The sequence below is a fragment of the Phascolarctos cinereus genome, unplaced genomic scaffold (genome assembly GCF_003287225.1).
Source record: "Phascolarctos cinereus isolate Bilbo 61053 unplaced genomic scaffold, phaCin_HiC Scaffold_5;HRSCAF=322, whole genome shotgun sequence".
NCBI classification, from domain to species: Eukaryota; Metazoa; Chordata; class Mammalia; order Diprotodontia; family Phascolarctidae; genus Phascolarctos; species Phascolarctos cinereus.
Window position 1 is genome coordinate 356,055,522 of NW_027555958.1, and position 18,357 is coordinate 356,073,878.

General features: G+C 39.1%; 1 protein-coding gene across 4 annotated transcripts in view; it reads left to right on the plus strand.

Annotated features, from left to right (window-relative positions):
* The window catches only part of SUSD4 (sushi domain containing 4), a 223,742-nt gene that overhangs the window by 91,482 nt on the left and 113,903 nt on the right, over window positions 1-18,357 (plus strand). The gene's annotated exons all lie outside the window — the stretch shown is intronic.

Sequence of the window (18,357 nt, forward strand, 5' to 3'; positions counted from 1 at the left end):
CCCATGAAGTAAATAGGAGAGCTCCAGGCAAAGGGCTATAAGAAATTTGAAGAGGGAGGGAGGGAGAGAGAGAGAGAGAGAGAGAGAGAGAGAGAGAGAGAGAGAGAGAGAGAGAGAGAGAGAGAGAGAGAGAGAGAGAGAGAGAGAGAGAGAGAGCGCCCTTTCATCTCCACTGGTTCAGGCAAAGTTTTATCAAGTAGGTAGTGTCTCAGCTGGACCTTGAAGAGAGGGATTGTAAGAGATTTTAACTAAGGCAGGGTGTTTGCATGCTAGGTCATTCATTACAATGTGAATAGAAAAGTTTGAAAGAGAATTTAGATGCTAGTGATAATTCCCCCCATACCTCCAATATATTCTGTGACAATATTTTATCCTATTCTATTTCTTCATATTAGTATGGCTAGGACCCTTAGTTCTCAAAAGCTATGCCAGAAAAACATAAGCTCTTACAGATCCCACCAAGCTGAAAAAGGTTTGGATTGAGTCCTAGTGATACATTGGATCTGCCCAGAGTCTGAGGACCAGTCTGGCTAAGCATGGAAAGGCTCGCCACTAGAAACTGGTGACTATGGATTGAATGGCTTTGGAAACCTACGAGCCAATTAAAAAAATACAAAATGGTACCCAGTCTTGCAGTGATGTTAGCAGAATAGTGGAAAAGAGAGAAGAGAACACTAAGAATATCAGGGCTTTCATACAGTCTGTGACCATTAATTTAATTGTTGGTACTATGAGAATGTTGTTTAAAAAAATCAAAACAATGAATTGGTGCACTAATTATATTATTCTGATAATACTATGTTTAACTTTTAAAGCCTTCGCCATTTGCCTCTAGTTTGCCTTTCCAAATTTGTTCCTCTTTCTATCCTCTGAGGTCCAGACAGAGTGACCCATGTGCTGTCACTTCTCGGTGACCTCTGCTTAAGACCTTTTTTGGAGCTCCCAGGTGCAAGTGCATCCTTCCCTGAAACTACCTGTGTTTCCCTGTATATATTTTTATGTCTACTTCCATATATACATATGATTGTAAGCAGCTTGAAGACAAGGATTGTTTCATTTCTGTCTTATGGTATCTGTAGCAGCTAGCACAGAGCCTCACATATATTAAATTCTTAATAAAAGTTTGCTAATCTGTCAGTGAATGCTGCCAGATTGACATTTGTACTAATGAAACCAGAGGATGTTGTAACTAACTGAAAGGGTGGCTCCTTAGAGAGGGCACAAAGAAGCTGGCAGAGTTTGTTTCATTATGGGCCCACGAGAAACGATTTCAGGTATGTCACTTTCCAGTGCACGTGATGAACATAAAAAAGTACCACAAGGGTAGTGGCAGCTTACGTTGTCAACATCTGCTGCAGAGGGTGGGGAGATGGAGAAATTCTCTGAAGAGATTGGCAAGATGCTCTCAAGCAAGATACTGCATACATTCTTACTCAGTAACTTCAATGTGAAGATACTCACAGAAGAAATAGTCCAAAAAACTGGTTACTGATGCGAGTCATTTTCATATCAGCTATCTGTGTATAGCCAATTCACCTATTTATTAGAGCAAAGGTCAGGACAGGTCAAACTAGGAGAAAAGATGAAGATATAAATATATATATGTATATGTGTATATGTGTGTGTGTATATCTATATGTGTGCACATGTACATATATGTGTGTATACGTGTGTCTGTATATACTCACACACATATATAGAGGGTAATTACAACTCCAACCTGACCTATTCTGATGACCCACAGATACAGAAAAATAAGAATTGTAGAAAAGAGGAAAGGGGCAGCTAGGTGGTGCAGTGGATAGAGTATAGGGCCTGGAGTGAGAGAGACTCATCTTCATGAGTTCAAATCTGGCCTCAGACACTTAATAGCTGTGTGATCCTGGGCAAGTCACTTAACTTCTGTTAGCCTCACTTTTCCTCATCTGTAAAATGAGCTGGAGCAGGAAATGGCAAGCCACTCTAGTATCTTTACCAAGAAAACTCCAAAAAAGGTCACAGAGAGTTGGACACAACTGAAAAATGATTGAACAACATAAAAGAAACATTAGTAGTATCACTATTCCCTATAAAAGTTTAACCAGTTGAGAGCAATTACCATGACCAGGAAGCCAAATAAGCCCAGAAGCCACCTCAGCCAGAGATATGTTGGGGCCAACTTTTACCAGCTCATAGGAGTCAATGATTAAATTTTTAGTGTGAGCATTTATACCTCAGAAATCATTAAATTCTACAAATCAGACTTTGATTTATTGCTTTGATTATTAAGCTAGACTTAAGAAAGTGATGGAGAAATTATTAATAATGCAGACTAAATTTCATAGTGTGTCATGTATATATTCTTTTTCAGAAAGCTGGTTGTTAAACAATTACCAGCACACTCCTGACGTCAACCACCATATTTGATTTCCTTGCTAAGTGTAAGAATATGGGAGCCAAGGGCAGTGATAGTCTGTAGGCAGCTTGCTGTGAGACTCAACTAAAACCAGGTCATTGCAAGAATATTTATGGAAGAAACCAGAAGGAGGACAAATCTCTTCTTTCTCCAGTTCATCCTCCAAGCAGCTGCAAAATGATATTTCTTAAAGCACAGGTCTAATTAAGTCATTCCACTGATTACAGATGCCATGTCAAAGGTAGAAAGCACTTGAGACCACCTGGACTAGTGCATTCATTTTCAGTTCAGTTCAACAAAAAACATTCCATTAGAGTATGTCTTTTCAAAAAGATTATATATTAATTTTCAGTATGAAAATAATAATAGCTAACATTTATAAATCACTTTAAAGCTTGCAAAGCACTTTATATATGTTCTCTCATTTAACCTTGGGGCTATTATCATCCTTGTTTTATAGTTGAAGAAATTGAGACTGAGAGAGGTTAAGGATCACACAGCTTATAAAAGTGTTTGAGGCAGGGTTTGAACTCAGATCTTCCTGACTTTAATTGCCTCTATTTTGCTTTAAAAAAAATCCCCTGATTACACTTTTTTGTTTCAGGGGTGTGCTGGAACCAGCTTGTACTTGCTGGTAAGAAGCCGATTATTAAATTTTCAATGTGAGCTTTTATATCTCAGAAATATTCAAATGCCACAAATCAGGATTTGATTTATTATTTTTTGATTGTTGAGACTTAAGAAAATGGTGGAGAAAATATTAATAACGCAGATTAAATTTAAAAGCGTTATCAAGTATGCAATCTCCCCCCTGCCCTGAGAACTGGTTGTAAAACATATCCCAGCACCCTTTACTTTTTCCCCAAAGTGATTGGAGGATTACACTCAGACCCACTAAGTCACAGTTTACGAATTATTCAGTTTATCTTAAGCCCTCAATTGTTCTGCAGTCAAATGTATTTGGGAAACATTGCTTTAAAGGGTTAACCATTTAAAAAACAGTGGCAGTAAAGTCTTAATTGAGTAAAGAGCCCTACAAATGGGGGAGAAAACTCACAATCTTAGTTAATTTTTTAATTTAAGGTTTTCTCCTATGTTACATAAACCTATGATAAAACTCCCTTGTATACATAATTGACTATAACTTACAGGACTCTAGCAGTAAAAGAATAAAAAATGCCCTCCCTGCTACTCGCCTTGGCCTCCCAAAGATGTATTTTCTATCCTTTCATTTCAGGACATCCAAAAAAATAAAAGGAAAATATTTATAGATACTGAGACTAATAAAAGCTTTCAGAATGTGATTCAGTTATATGACTGAGGACCAGAGATCTTGCTCTAATCCTGACTTCATTTAGAATGAGTCTTGGGCCAGGGGGCAGTGGAAGTGAGGAATTAGGAAGTATTAAGAGAGGGAGAAAGGGAGTCATAGTCATGGGATTTGAAGCTGGAGGGGACTTTAGGGACCGTCTAATCTACTTCCCTCATTTTACATATTCAGACTCTGAAACCCAGAGAGGTGAGGCAATTTACCCAAGCTACTAAGAAGTAGAAAAGCAAGGATTTGGACCCGGGGTGGAGCATTTAGAAGATGATGGAAAGATGCCACTTTATCAGTTGGAATTTTTTAATGTCTTGAATATTTTTGCTTTCATAATGTGTAATAAAGCTGTAAGTCATAGGTGAAAATACAGACGAGATTGTTATCAAAAAAAAAATAAAGATTCCAAGCAGATTCATGATGATTTTATGTGTCTTAAATATTTTTAAATCATTTAAGAATTTTTCATCCAGTGCTTTGAAGACAAGAAGAGATTAAGCAGTTTGCAGAACGTCTGAAATGATCTGTCAGGATTATGTAAATGGTTTGGGGAGACTGGGTATCAACGATTATCAAAAAAAGATTCATAGAATATCAGAGCTGGAAGGGACTGAAGAAGTCACCTAACCCTGCCATTAAGGAGTTTACATTCTACATGAAGAAGGCATATAACATAGACATAAAAAAGTAAATATGTATACAAAGTTATTCAAAGTAGTTTAAAGAGGGAGACAGTATTTAAAAACTGAGGCAGTCCCAGAAAGGGTCATGTAGGAGGTGGTATCTGAGCTGAGCTTTGAAGGCAGCTAAGGATTCTAAAAGGTGGAAGTGAGGAAAGAGTATATTCTAGAAATGGGATAGCACCCGTGCAAAAGGACGGAGATGGGAGAGGGTTTGTCCTGTATGGTTGCTCTTGAAGAAAATCAAAATGACATCACTGTTAGAGTCAAGGTGCAACATATCTGACTGTGGCTGATCAGACTAATATGAGCTCTGAAGGCTGTACCATAGGTTGGGCACAAACAGTCCACCTGAACATTTGGAGGGGAGATGTCTCTAAATTTGCAAATCTCACGTGTCTTTTGAGCTACTGCAATTCTGCTTCACTCACTGAGCACAGAACCTTATTTGATGTGGGCACGCCATGCTGGCCGTTCCTTTGCCAGGGCTCTCATGACACACAATTGATTCCAGAGTTCTTCAGAGAGTCCTTGAGAGTGTCCTTGTGTCATTTCTTCTGCAGCTAGCAGGCCAATTTGACTGAAACACAAAGTGTGTGAAGGGAAGAAATCTAAAATAAGCCTGGGAAGGTAGGTGGTAGCCTTTATTGTGGAGGACTTCAAATGCCAGGCCGAAGAGAATACATTTTATCCTAGAGATAATAAGGAGTCACCCAAGGTTTTGAGTGGGGGGGGGGGACAATGTCAGATATATGTTTTCAAAATATCAGGTTAGCCACTATGTGAAGAATATAGGGGACAGCTAGGGGTGGTGCAGTGGATAAAGTGCTGTGCCTGAAGTCAGGAAGACTCATCTTCTGAGTTCAAATCCAGCCTCAGACATTTACTAGCTGTGTGACCCTGGGCGAGTCACTTAACCCTCAGTTTCCTCGTCTGTAAAATGAGCTGGAGAAGGAAATGACAAACCACTCCAGTATCTTTGCCAAGAAAACCCCAAATGGCATCACGAAAAGTCAGACATGATTGAAAAACGACTGAACAACAGCAACTGAATGATAAATAAAGTAGATCAAAGTGAGACTGAAAGGAATATGACCAATTCATAAGCTAGCACAGTAGTTCAGGTAAGAGATGAGGGAGTCCTGAACTAGGCTAGAAGGTGTTTGAGGGGAGAGCAGGGGACAGATGTGGGATGTGTTGTGCAGGTGCTGTTGATAAGACTTGGCAAGCGATTAGGTTAGGATTGAGTGAATGAATAATTAAGAATTAAGCGTGATTCTGAGATTGCTAATTTGAGTGCTTAGAAGAATGGTTCCTGGAGTTCTCAATAGGGCTTGGGGTAGGAGAGTGAGAACAAATAAGATATTTTTTAAGAAAAGAAGAAGAAGCAAGATCCCAGGGAACTGAGTGGCATAACTCCTCCTAAATCTGGGGTAAGAAAGCATGGTTCCTGTATGGTGTCTGTACCTGTTAAAGAGGCTTAGACTTTCAGTTAAGAGACCTGAATTCAGATCCCACTTCCTATACTTATTAGCTGTGTGAATCCTCATCAAATCACTTCCTCCCTGTGACCCTCAATTTCATCTGTGAAATGGGGATTATAATACTTGTATTGCCCCCACAGATTGGTTATTGTGAAGAAAGTGCTTTGTTAACCTTAAAGTACCATATTAAATGTGTGGGTGGTGGTGGTGGTGGTTGGTGTTATTGTCTTGTGGTGCAAACATTTGCTCTGGGAGGAGCTGATTTTGTTTAAGAACTGCAAGAAACAGATCAGAGTAATTTGCATAACCTGGCACAGATGCCCTAAAGGAGGATAGGCATGTGAAAAAGTAAATAGGGAGAGAGTAGGAGACGTACCATCCAGAGCCTGGAGGAGGGAGGAGACAAATTACTACCAATCCCTTATAAACCATTTCAGATTAGGAAACAGAGACTCCTTGAGAAATCTAGTAATGACATTCCCACAGCCATGTGAGGAGACACTGTGTAGAGGGTGGGAATGTAGGACTAATGTATAAACCAGAAGGTCTTTAGATAGGCCAGAAGCAATCCCCAGAAAACTGTAGGAATTTTGTCTTAAAGGGATCATATTTGTGCTTGTTTCATTTCCAAGCACAAAAAAAAAAATGTGCTGTGATTTGACATCTGGATTTCTGTCATAATTTTTTATGGCATAGCTGAAGAGAACAGTATCACAAGACTGGTATTATAAAAAAAATCATTATGAGTTGTCACTGTTTCTAGTGTTATAAGAATTGAAACATAGTAAAAGATTTAGAAGTAGATGGGTAATCAAAATGGATTCAATCAAAATGTGGAAAAAGATCCCACTAAATGAGGAAGGCTGTGACTGTCGCATCTGCAGTGTTTACACATTTTAATCATCTCTAATTTAGATGATATTAAAAAGCTTAATTTTATCACCTATGCTTGCTCATACCAAGCTTTTTTTTTTTTGCGTATATCTCTCGATGGTTCCTGGAATGTCAAACTATTCCTACCAATTATAGAGGAAAGCTAGATTGCTTGATTACTGTCTAAATATGAAAGGTTGCTCCTGGATTCATAATCTCAATGTAATATATGGCAAGGATTCTGTAATGAATCGTGTGCCAAACTTTCATCCCTTGTTGATGAGCTTCTGAATTCCTGTTTGTTGTTGTGCCTTCAAGAAAGCTGGGACAAGTGGTATTCCATTAGGATTTCCCACAATAAATTGTATGTCATGTAGTGGAAATATCGCTAGAGTAAATAGCCTAGATTTTATTTCTGACATTCCTTTGCTAAATTTCCTGAGGGGTATTTTTGCAGCATAAAATCTGTTTAACGTAATGAATGGGAACAGTAATCAATTTTGTTTCCTTCAGACCACTCTAAAGTATGTGACTGATAATACACAGGCTTAAGAGTTAAACTAATGTTAAATCCATAAACAAAAACAAATTAAATTTGAAAGCCTCTGGCCTTAATTTATTGGGTTCATTGTTCATCTTGAACTTCTTATTTTTTGCTCTGAGGTCTTTGAGGGTGTGTGTGTGTGTGTGTGTGTGTGTGTGTGTGTGTGTGTGTGTGTGTGATATTATAAACTTTGAAGCTCTATATAAAGTTGAATTGTTATTTGTAAGGCCTAATAACCTGGGCAACCTTTTTTCCTTTTCTTTTTCAGTCTACTGATGGATAAGGACTTGCTGAAATTATTGAGGAAACTGGTGGAAATTTTGTACCTTAGTCCAACCAAACCAGAAGGGCAGAGAGAGTGGCTTGTACTTGGGAGCTGCTGCTATGTATTAAATGCCACCATTACTCACAGGCTGCCCCACAAAACTTTGCTTTTCATTTAAAAAGATCAGAGGATAGTTCTCCAGACTTGCATAGGTTAGGATGCTCTGCCTTATAACCTAACAATTTTGCTTTGAGAGAGCCTCCTTTCAGAAGCATTCATCATGGCTAAGGAAAATGGCTTATTTTCAAAGACTTTACTTTTAGGGAGAGTTAGAGAAGAGAGTAGGTTTTGACTTCATGGTCTCAAATCAAGATGGGTCTGGAAAACTGTCCTCCTGGGAAAAGAGATAAGCTGATGTTCTGTAGGGTATTGGTTGAAATTTAGGTAGACAGATAGATAGATAGATACAGAGATATATAGACATATCTAGATCTATATCTTTCTATAGATAGAAATATATAGACATAATCTATATATCTAGATACATCTAGACATGTCTGTATCTATACATATAGATATGTCTATATCTATATTTTACTAGTATTATTTTGTCTTTTACTGCTCCCGTTTTTGTTATACCTGTTTTATTTATTTATTCATGCATCCATCTATTCATTTATTTATTTGTTTATTTGTTGTTCAGAGCTAAGAGCTTAATTGTGCAAGAAACTGAGATTATTTAGATGTGGGAAACGATCAAGGTGCCACTTTATAATGATCTTCTAAGTGCAGGTATACCTCATCTTGTGGAAAAGTTGTGTTCCGGAAATAGTTACTGTAAAGTGACTTCCTGTAAAATAAATCACATTTCCCCATTGGTTTCCAATATAATTTCCAAGATTTGTTATAGAAATGTGTTTTTATGCCCACTGTTAAGTGGATTTTGTGGTCTCCTTCATAGCTATATAAATCAAGTATTCTTAACTTGGGGACCATGAGCTTTTTTAATAGTAATTGAATTTTAATAAAATTGATTTAAAAGTATTATTCTGAGAAAGGGTCAATAGGCTTCACTGGAGACACAAAAGGCTTCATGGTACAAAAGGGGCAAATGTCTAAATATTCTTTTGAGCTATATCTGTTCTATATTCTGATCTAGAACCAGTCAGTTTGATAACAGCCCTGCTTTTAGCCTGGAGTAGAAGCTTCTTCAGGGAAGTGTCGGCAGGAATCTGGTTTGTTCTCAAACATATAGAATTCCAGTGGAAATGTTTGGGAGTCTCTTAATTGACCATCTTTTTTCAGAGACCTTTGAATTTTTGAACCCGAACTTGTTTTATAGAAGAGGCTTAAAGCTGTGAGTGTCCTGAGTAGATGAGTCTTTGGACATTTTACCATTGGCATGAACCAAACCTACTGGATAATACCCTGCTCAGATGCTGCCTGGGACATGCTACCTACCTAGGTATGTAGGCCAAGGGCACCCTGCAGCGTAATTATGTGCGTGGCTGAAAGGTGGCAGGAAACTTCTAACAACCTATTTATCAGCTTAGTGACATGGAACCATTTTGCACCAGCTAAAATTACTTTTGATTAAGAATGATTTTATTTATGTGATTGATGTTGTTTAGTCAATTAGTCGTGTCCAACTCTTCATGACTTCCTTTGGGGTTTTCTTGGCAAAGATACTTGGAGTGATTTGCCATTTCCTTCTCCAGCTCATTTTACAGAGGAGGAAACTGAAGCAAACAGGGTTAAGTGATTTGCCCAGGGTCACACAGCTAGTAAATGTCTACTTACAGGTTCCAGAGTCTGAAGGGAACTGGGAGATCTAATCCAACCACTGGAGCAGAGAATGGGTCAGTGACTTGCCCAAGGTCATGCCAATAGTAAGTGGCAGAACCATGATTTGCACTCAGGTCTTCTCATTCAAGTCCAGTGCCATTTCTACAACAGCATGCTACCTCCCTTAATCTTGCTTCTTTTATATCATCTTCATTGCTGAGTCTTTGTTAGAGATGAAGTATGCTGCTCTCAAAAACATGAACCAATGCACTGCTAGGCAAAGAGTATTATTATCGCCATCACTTTAAAGCTTTGGATCGTGCCTTATGGGAGTAGCATACTTCATCTGTAACAAGGAAGATAGAAGTGAAGATAGAAGCAAAAATCCCAGATATGCCCAAATACTTACAGAAGCATCTTTTGTTGTAGCAAAGAAGTGGAAATAAAGTGGATACCCATGAGTTGGGAGGGGAGATGGCTAAACAAATAGTGATATATGAATGTAATGGCAGTGACGAATATGAAGCCTGTGAAGAAGCATAGAGGGACTTATGTGAACAAGATTGGAAAGTGAAGTAAGCAGAACCAGGAAGATGATATATATGCTAACTTTAATGTAAATGGAAATAACTACTCCCCCAAAATAAAAGTGAAATAGTTCTAATAACTGTGCTTGACTCCAAAGAAGAAATGAGAAAAGGTACTTCCTTTCTTTGCAGAAGTGGGGGACTGAATAGGTATGGAACACTGTGCGTCCAGTAGGACGCGATGTGTTGGTTAGTTTTGCTGACCTGTTCTTTTTCTCTCTCTCTTTTAAAATTTTGGGTTATAAAGGATAGTTTGAGTAGGAGAGATTTCTCATATTGAGAAATGAATGTGATATAGAATGAAAGTAGGAGAAATTTCTCGTATTGAGAAATGGAAGTGTTGTAGAAATGAAAAATATCAATAGAAATTTTTAAATAATTTAAGGTTGGGGCATAGGAGGTGGTGTTGTCAGGGCTGTGTGTATTTCAGTTTATGATATTTAGGATTAACAGTCTCTCAGGGGGTCAAGACTCACCTTAGCCCCTTTTGTTGCTGAGGCCAGAGTGTTTGGGGATTGATAAGATGTTGAAGAGGATTTTCAGCTAATGCTTATGAAACCCTATGTGATTCAAGCAGAATTACATGGGTTTTTTTCTGGTGATAAGCCAATAGAAAAGCCAGATTCTAGCTTGGTAAGCTGGGATCTGGGGGTCCAGTTATAGCAGGAAAGATTGATTAAATGGTTGTAACTTCCAGTAACTTCCAGAAGTAGCTTGCAAGCTTGAAAATCCTCCCTCTTTTAGGATCCTTGAGGTCATGGATTAATTTTTGCACTTGTAATCCTAGCATAGTACTTGATACTTAGTAGGTACTTAAGAAATGCTTAATTAATTGTTATCTAATAGAGTCAATGGCCTTTCTTTCCCTGGAACTAACAGGCTTTCATGGTATTAACTGCAATGAGGTAAAAAAGTAGATTGAACTGAGGAATCAGGAGACCTGAGTTCTGATCTCAGCTCTGCTACTGCCCCACTGTGAGGTCTCCCTGGTCAGAAACTCTGAGGGTCTTCCCTTTCCACATTGATATTTCTGTGATGGTAAATTAGGCCATATTTGTCTCGATTATTACCTAGCCCTTAGTCATTGAATGGGTGTTGCTTCAGATAAACCGAAGCCTGGGAAAGTTCTTAATTTAGAAAGGCCAAGGTCATCCGCTGCATCCTGAGCCATTGCCAGCCCTCTAGACTTTTGTCTCACCACTGGACTTTGATGATCTTGGAGGAAGAGTGAGGCTGATGACTTTGCACAACTCTACCTCACTTAAATCCAATTCGGGAGGAAGTCAAGACATCACCCTCATGACGTCATTGGGTTGTGGTTTTTTGTTTTTTGTTTTTGAGAATAGAGGACTAACAACATAAATATTTTTGGACCTCAGTTGCCCCATTTGTTAAATGAAATTATTAGATTAAATTATATGTGTTTTAGATAGATGGTTGACCCTGGAATCAAGAAGACCTGGGTTCAGATGCCGCCTTAGACATTTACTAGCTATGTGACCCTGCCTAGTATACTTAACCTTCCTATGCCTTAGTTTCCTCATTTGTAAAATGAGAGGGTTGAACTCAATGACTTCTAAAGACGCTTCCAGCTCTAAATCTATGGTCTATGACATCCAGCTTTTATATTCTAACTCTTAGTGCCAGAGACTGCAATTTTCAAAGGCAGGTCCTGAATCTTTTCTTTTACCAACCTGGTTCATACTCAGGTGATTTTCTTGTTGAAGAACCGGATTTGTGAATGCCTGGAATAATGAGCCAGGTTTTCTGTTCCTACCTTCGTGTCTCTCAGACAATCACTGTGAGTCTGAATTCTGAAAGCATTTTTTGGAGCCGGGAGGAAAGTTGTCATATTGTTTATCCAGTATACATTTATTAAATACTGTACCAGATATTGAGAAGGTTACAAAAAAAATGTAAAATGGGTTTCCTGGTCTCAGGAAGCTTCCAATCCCATTGCTGATATAAGATGTACATCTGTACAAAGCTGTAAAGACAATATACTTATCCGTTCCACATCACAGGGGTTAGGGACACAGTGCCCCACAATCTGGAAAATCCATGTAAAAATTTTTGGCCCTCGCTTCATACCAGAGAAGAAGTCTGAATTTTTTCTTTTTCTTTTATGGGGTGTTGATAGTACCTTATTGTAAACTTTGGGTTAAATATTTGGTCATAGGTTCTGTGTGATCTGATGGCCTTTGCATGTTTTCTACAGCTTCCACAAAACTCCCCCCCAAAATTCCCATTTAATTTTTTATGCCAACGCATGATATATCAAAACCTGATGGGTAAAGTCATGATGTGGAAGGGATAACTATGCAAGACTATAGAATATTAATGGAAGACAGTAGGATAGTGGAACCTTAGTTCCACTCAGCTTTGCCACTAAGAGCCTCTGTGGCTTTTGGAAGACCATTTAACCTCTTTGGTACCCCCATCCCTTCACAGGAAAATGTGAGAGGGCTAAATTAGATTATCTCTGTAGTCCCTTCTGGCTTAGACACACTATGGTTCTAAATGCTGAATGAATGGACAAATGATAAATGTTATACAAGTTCAAATGAGAAGTTCAGAGGAGCTTATGGTCCCTGTTAAAATTCCCAGGTCCTTTTATAAATAAAACAGTTCTGCTTAAACTTTAGCAGGCGTGCTGCCTTCGCTTTACCCTCTGACCCCCTCACCAGATAAATGGAGCAAAATTGATTCTTTGCCTGTATTCTGTTTCCTCCCTAAAGGCTCATCCAGCAATTTACAGAGGCATGGAGAGCCAGCCTTAGCCCTAAATTGATTTAACTACATTTGATACACTCTTCCTGTCTTGAATGAGACTTTTCTGTTATAATAACCTAAAAGATTGCTTTTCACACCTCCTTCATTTTTATGATTCTTTTCAAAGGCTCCTAGTGTAGTTCACAGTAAAATTCTCTGGTTGGTTTCATCACACTGAAGAGTAACCAAAGTAGAGGTGTCAGGTCCTCATAATGAGACGGAGGGGTTACTACTCTTTTTTTATGTGAGAAGGCAGAGCTACTTTCAAACAACTGTTACTAATACATTCGTTTGGGCAGGAGATAGTAAGAAGAAAGATTTTGTGCAGAAGGAGAATGGAAAGATGGCCACTCCCTTGGCCTTCTCACAGGAAGCAGCAGCTTCTGTTCTGTTCTATAATGTGTCATACACACACACACACACACACACACACACACACACATGCATACACACACACACACACATCCTGGAACCCAGGGTTTGACTCCCAGGTCCACTGGTGACTTGTTTCACACCAAGAAATAAGAGCAAGGAATAAATAATAAAACAATAATAGCTAACATTTACGTAGTGCTTTAAAGTTTGCAAAGGATTTTCCAAATACTATTTCTTTTTATCTCCACAATAACCCAGGGAAGTAGGTGCTATTATTATCCCCATTTTACAGATGAAGAAACTGAAGCAGCTGGCATTTAAGTGATAAGCCCAGGATCACACAACTAGTAAGTGTTTGAGGCTAGATTTGAACTCAGGTCTTCCAGACTCCAGGCCTAGCAGGATATTCATTGCACCACCTAATTCACTTTATTTATTTACTTTTGGCAGGGAGGCAATTGGGGTGAAGTGACTTGCCCAGGGTCTCACAGCTAGTAAGTATCTGAAGCCAGATTTGAACTCAGGACCTCCTGATTCCAGGGCCAGTACTGTAGCCACTACACCACCTAGCTGCCCCCACCTAATTCACTTTAAAAGGTAACACCAGCCTGATGATTGTGACTTAACCTGAAAAGAACCATTTATTCATATTAACATGAAAGACCATATTGAAGGGAAACTATTGTCCATTCTACATAGTTTTCTCCCTTCCTTTAAGTGACAAGTCCTGGAGTTGGAGTCAGGAAGATCTGGATTCAAATTCCACCTTTGACACTGACTAGCTTGTGTGACTCTGGGGCAAGTAACTTAATGTCTGTGAGCCTCAGTTTGGCCATCATGAAATGGATGTGGTGCGAGGAACAAGTTAGAAAATGTGTCTAAAGTGCTGCATAAACTTAAGTTTAAAGCAGTTGTAAGTCTTGGCCTTTATGCTTTGATTCGCCACTTCTGTGAGAATGGAGTTTAGGACATAGAATGGGAGTTGTTAAGTACCCAAAAAAGAATGATTCCCAACTTTGAAAGGCTTAGGGTCTCTGGTCAATCCCATGACCAACTATGACTTCAGAGGAGTCACGCTGAAACAAGCTACTTGCCTTATGATGGAGAGGTGATGGACTCAGAGTGAAGATTTTGGGGAGGATGCAGCCAATGCAGGAATTTGTTTGGTTTCACTACACATGTTTGTAACGGCAGTATTGGATTTTCTTGCTTTCTCGGTGAAGGTGGGGGAGGGGAAGAGAAGGTTTCATTTAATAAATTTTTCATTTAAAGAGCTATGTACAAATTTGGAAAAAAGAAAAATGTTTAAAAGATGATTGATTCTTAGGTTAGAAGAGATAGCATATTATAATGAATCAAGCATTGGAGTAGGAAGGAGGAAATCTGATTTCTAGTCTTGACTTTATCACTAATTAGCTATGTGATTTTAGCCAAGTTATTTAATACCTCTGGGCCTCAGTTTCCTCATTTATAAAATGGGGGAATTGAACCTGATCATCTCAGAGGTTCCTTCCAGCTCAAACATTCTATGATTCTATGATATTCAACAGGCCTGCATGCTTTTTATTTTTTTCTTTCCTCTTTTTCACTTCCTGATAGAATAGAATACCTATTGTCACTTAATGTACATGTTATCTGATCGACTAGTAGATATATTGGTTGAGGATGGTGGTTGTCATCTTCATAGGGTGACCCTTTACAAAATGGCCTTAGGGAAAATTAATCCAGTTTGGAAATTGATCTGAAGGGGGACCAGAAGGAAGGTGATCATTTGAAAAGTGGCATTTGTGACTCTGACAATCCCAGGCAAAAATACTTATCTTGCTCAATAGAAGTAATTTCCCATAGTTCCTCCCTTTACCATTCCAGGCTTATTTGGTCCTGCTTGCACATTTCCTTCCTTTTTATTCTAGAGATTGCATCCCTAAATCCATATTTCTGTTTGATTGCTGACATAGGCATATCAAAAAGTCAAGGAAATTTGGCACTGAGACTGAAGTATCATGCAGTATTTCGAAGCAGAAAAGGTAGATAGGCTATACACGTTTTCAGACATAAGGTTTCTTTTTGTTATGTTGTTTTCATAAAGTGTATAGAATTGACTTTTGGGAAACACTGCCATTCTCCCGTCCTACATTTCACGAATCTCACATCTTTTATTTATGATGGTGGGACTCATTTATCTGATAGAGTCGAAGCTAGATGTTGCATCTTCAACTTTCTAATAAAACTATTTCTCTCTTCATGATGTGGATAGAAGGAGTCTCTCTAGCCAAGAGGTCTGTGCCTAAAATATGGTCATTGGGGTCCATAGGCTCAAGTTTTTGAAGTATGGGCAGGGGGTGGAGAGATGGGAGGGCTGGGCTTTCACTTTTCCTAGCTCAGTCTCCAGCACAGCCCTGTATCTCATTCATAGGGTCAGAGAGAGGGAGAAAAGGGGAGGTATTTGGGAGGATTAGGGAAGGAGGAGAGAAGGTAATTTATGTGGATGGGGAAAAGAGAAAAAGTTGAAAAGGATTTGAAATACAATGTGTCCATCATTGAATCATAGGTGGTCAAAGCTGAAAAGGGTACTTGGGGATCATCTAATCCAACTCCATCTTCATTTTACAGCTGAGAAAACTGAGCCCCAGGCCAATTGGCTTACCCAAGATGAATGAGTGACAAATCTAACACTAGAACCCTGATCTCCCAGTTCCTGATTCATTCTGTGACACTGTTTCACCGCACTATATAAAAGAAACAGTGACTGGAAGCTTTGAGCCAAGCAGACCCTGAGCCAGTGTGAAAGAAGATTCTGAATTTAGTGGGAGAGACTGTAACTAATTTTATATTAGACAGGCAGACAAAGGCTCCATCATGCCTTTAGCTAGCAAATTGGCCAAAAAAAAAAAGAAAAAAAGAAAAAAAACATCATGGCAGTGGCTATCAAGGACTCCCTATGTATGTGCTAAGCTGTGATTTTATAAAGAATCTCATTGCAATTAATTTTACTTCGTGGACGACATAAGGAACCTGTGATTACGTTTCCACCACCATACCAGGTTCCCTCCCCGCTTTGTACACTCTCTAAAGGAAGTCATTGGCATTCTTTGTGTCGGGAACGTTTGCTGACCTGTAATGCCTTGTTCCCAGAATGAAAACATAAAGCCACAGTTTGATGGCTTTCCAATATTTCTTGGGGGCCCCCCTATGAGCATTAATTGCTTCACTGCTGTGTGAGAAAGCAATTTGTACATTAACAGCACAGCAATAAACAGCCATCATGTATTGGGAGATGAGGCGAGGAGAAAAGAGAGAAAATTTCTTCTTCGAACAAGTGACATTAGCTACATTTAAGCTCATTTTGATAAAATGCCAGACATTCTTCCAGTTCACAAGTGGCAGAATTTCTGATTTGGTTCAGAAGTAGGTGTGGTCTGTCCTCCTTGCCAGTTTCTACCACCACATCCCTTGTATTGATGACAACATAAAGCAAAATTCTTTAGCCAAGACACTATGGCATCCAGTTCTCTTACTGTCTTCTCTGTTACCTTTTTTGTTGGGCTGCCCTGGCACAATCAACAGAAAACTGGCATAGCATCTCCTATCTGAATGCACAAAACTGCTGGAAAAATTCAGATCCCTGCTAAGGACAACCAAGTTCTCTTTTTCATCATCCTTATTTTATAATCCAAGTAAGACTGTGCTAGAGAAAAATAAAAATCCCAGGCACCACCATGTAATCTATTACATCCTCAGGGATTCTCATTTTCACATGGACTCTCTGTTCCTAAGACTGTTCTTTTTTAAAGTTCAGAAATAGATCATTAAGATTTTATAAGGTACATATACATTCATTACAGCTACATGAAACATAACAACAACAAGATCTGATAATGACCCAGATGAAAAGGACTGGAAGGAGAAGAGACATAATTAGTAATTTTTGCACCTAGGGTAAATAGTACAAAATGTACCCAGGATAAATGGCCCAAAAATATTTCTTCAGATATTGCTTTAAGATAAATTCAGTGGGAGCAGGGGTAGATAACCTACAATAGCCAGTAGGCAGAGACGCTGAGATATCATAAAGCTAGGGGCAGGAAGAAACAGAGCAGGTCCAGGTGGGAAGGAGCTTACCTGGTGTGTGCCTTGCCAGGAGGAAGAAGGCACCATCTGGTAGCTTCCCATTTTAACTAATTATCTCATTAACCAGTATCTAAACTCAGTTGTTTCTGTACTGCTGAAGGAGTACAAGTACTGTCAGTGCCCTCTAAAAGGCAGGACCCATGAGCAAAGTTCTAGTTGCTCCACCTTAGTTATAGTTCTCAGAAGGAAACTCAGAACCAAGTAAGAGATTATTATTATTATGTATAATAAAAGTGTAGACCCACAGGCATAATCCTCTAAGCAGACTACAATTTGGAATTTACAATTTTGTTGTGCTCCTTTTTATTCCTTATTTTGTTTATTTGATTTTTAATGACTTGATGGTTATTAAGTCTGTAATAAAAGACTATTTGTAAAGAAAAAGATTGTGTAAGGTGGCACGATTCATTTTCTCTCCCTCTGCCATGCAGCATGTTGTCATGGCTCTTGGAGATGGTCAGTTAGCTCCAGTGAGCAGCCTGCAGAACAGGAGGCTGACACACCAAGCCTTCCTGAGGTAGAGGAAGACACAACTTCAATGACGTGACTCAAGTTATGCATACATAGCTCATACATGAACACTCAGGAGATATTTGGTGAATTTGTGAGTGTCTGAACAACATAAACAGAGCCATGCTAATTTGGCAGAATGTCCACCAAAAGATAGCCTCTATGTCCAAGTTATAGAGTATGGCTCCCTCTGCAAAATGGGAATACCAGACCTAGAAGTAGAACTTTCAGGTCTGGAGGAACAGGAAAGACAGACATGTGATGGGGATTATCATATCTGTTGAAGGGTCTACTCTTCAGCTCACTCCTGCTATAAAGTAGATCTCATAAGGTTTTTCATCCCTCCTCCGTCAACCTGAATCCTGCTAGCTTAGTCATTAAACAGGAAACTGTGAGGCCTCCTGGGTAAGTGATAGAATGATGAATTGATGGGAAGCTAGGTGGCGCAGTGGATAGAGCACCAGCCTGGAAGTCAGGAGGACCTGAGTTCAAATGTGGCCTCAGTCCAAACACTTGACACTTACTAGCTGTGTGACCCTGGGCAAGCCACTTAATTCCAAATGCCTAAAAAAAAGAATGAAGGATGGAACGGGGCCTGGGATTACCCCCTTGAGCAATTTTATTTCATCATGGGT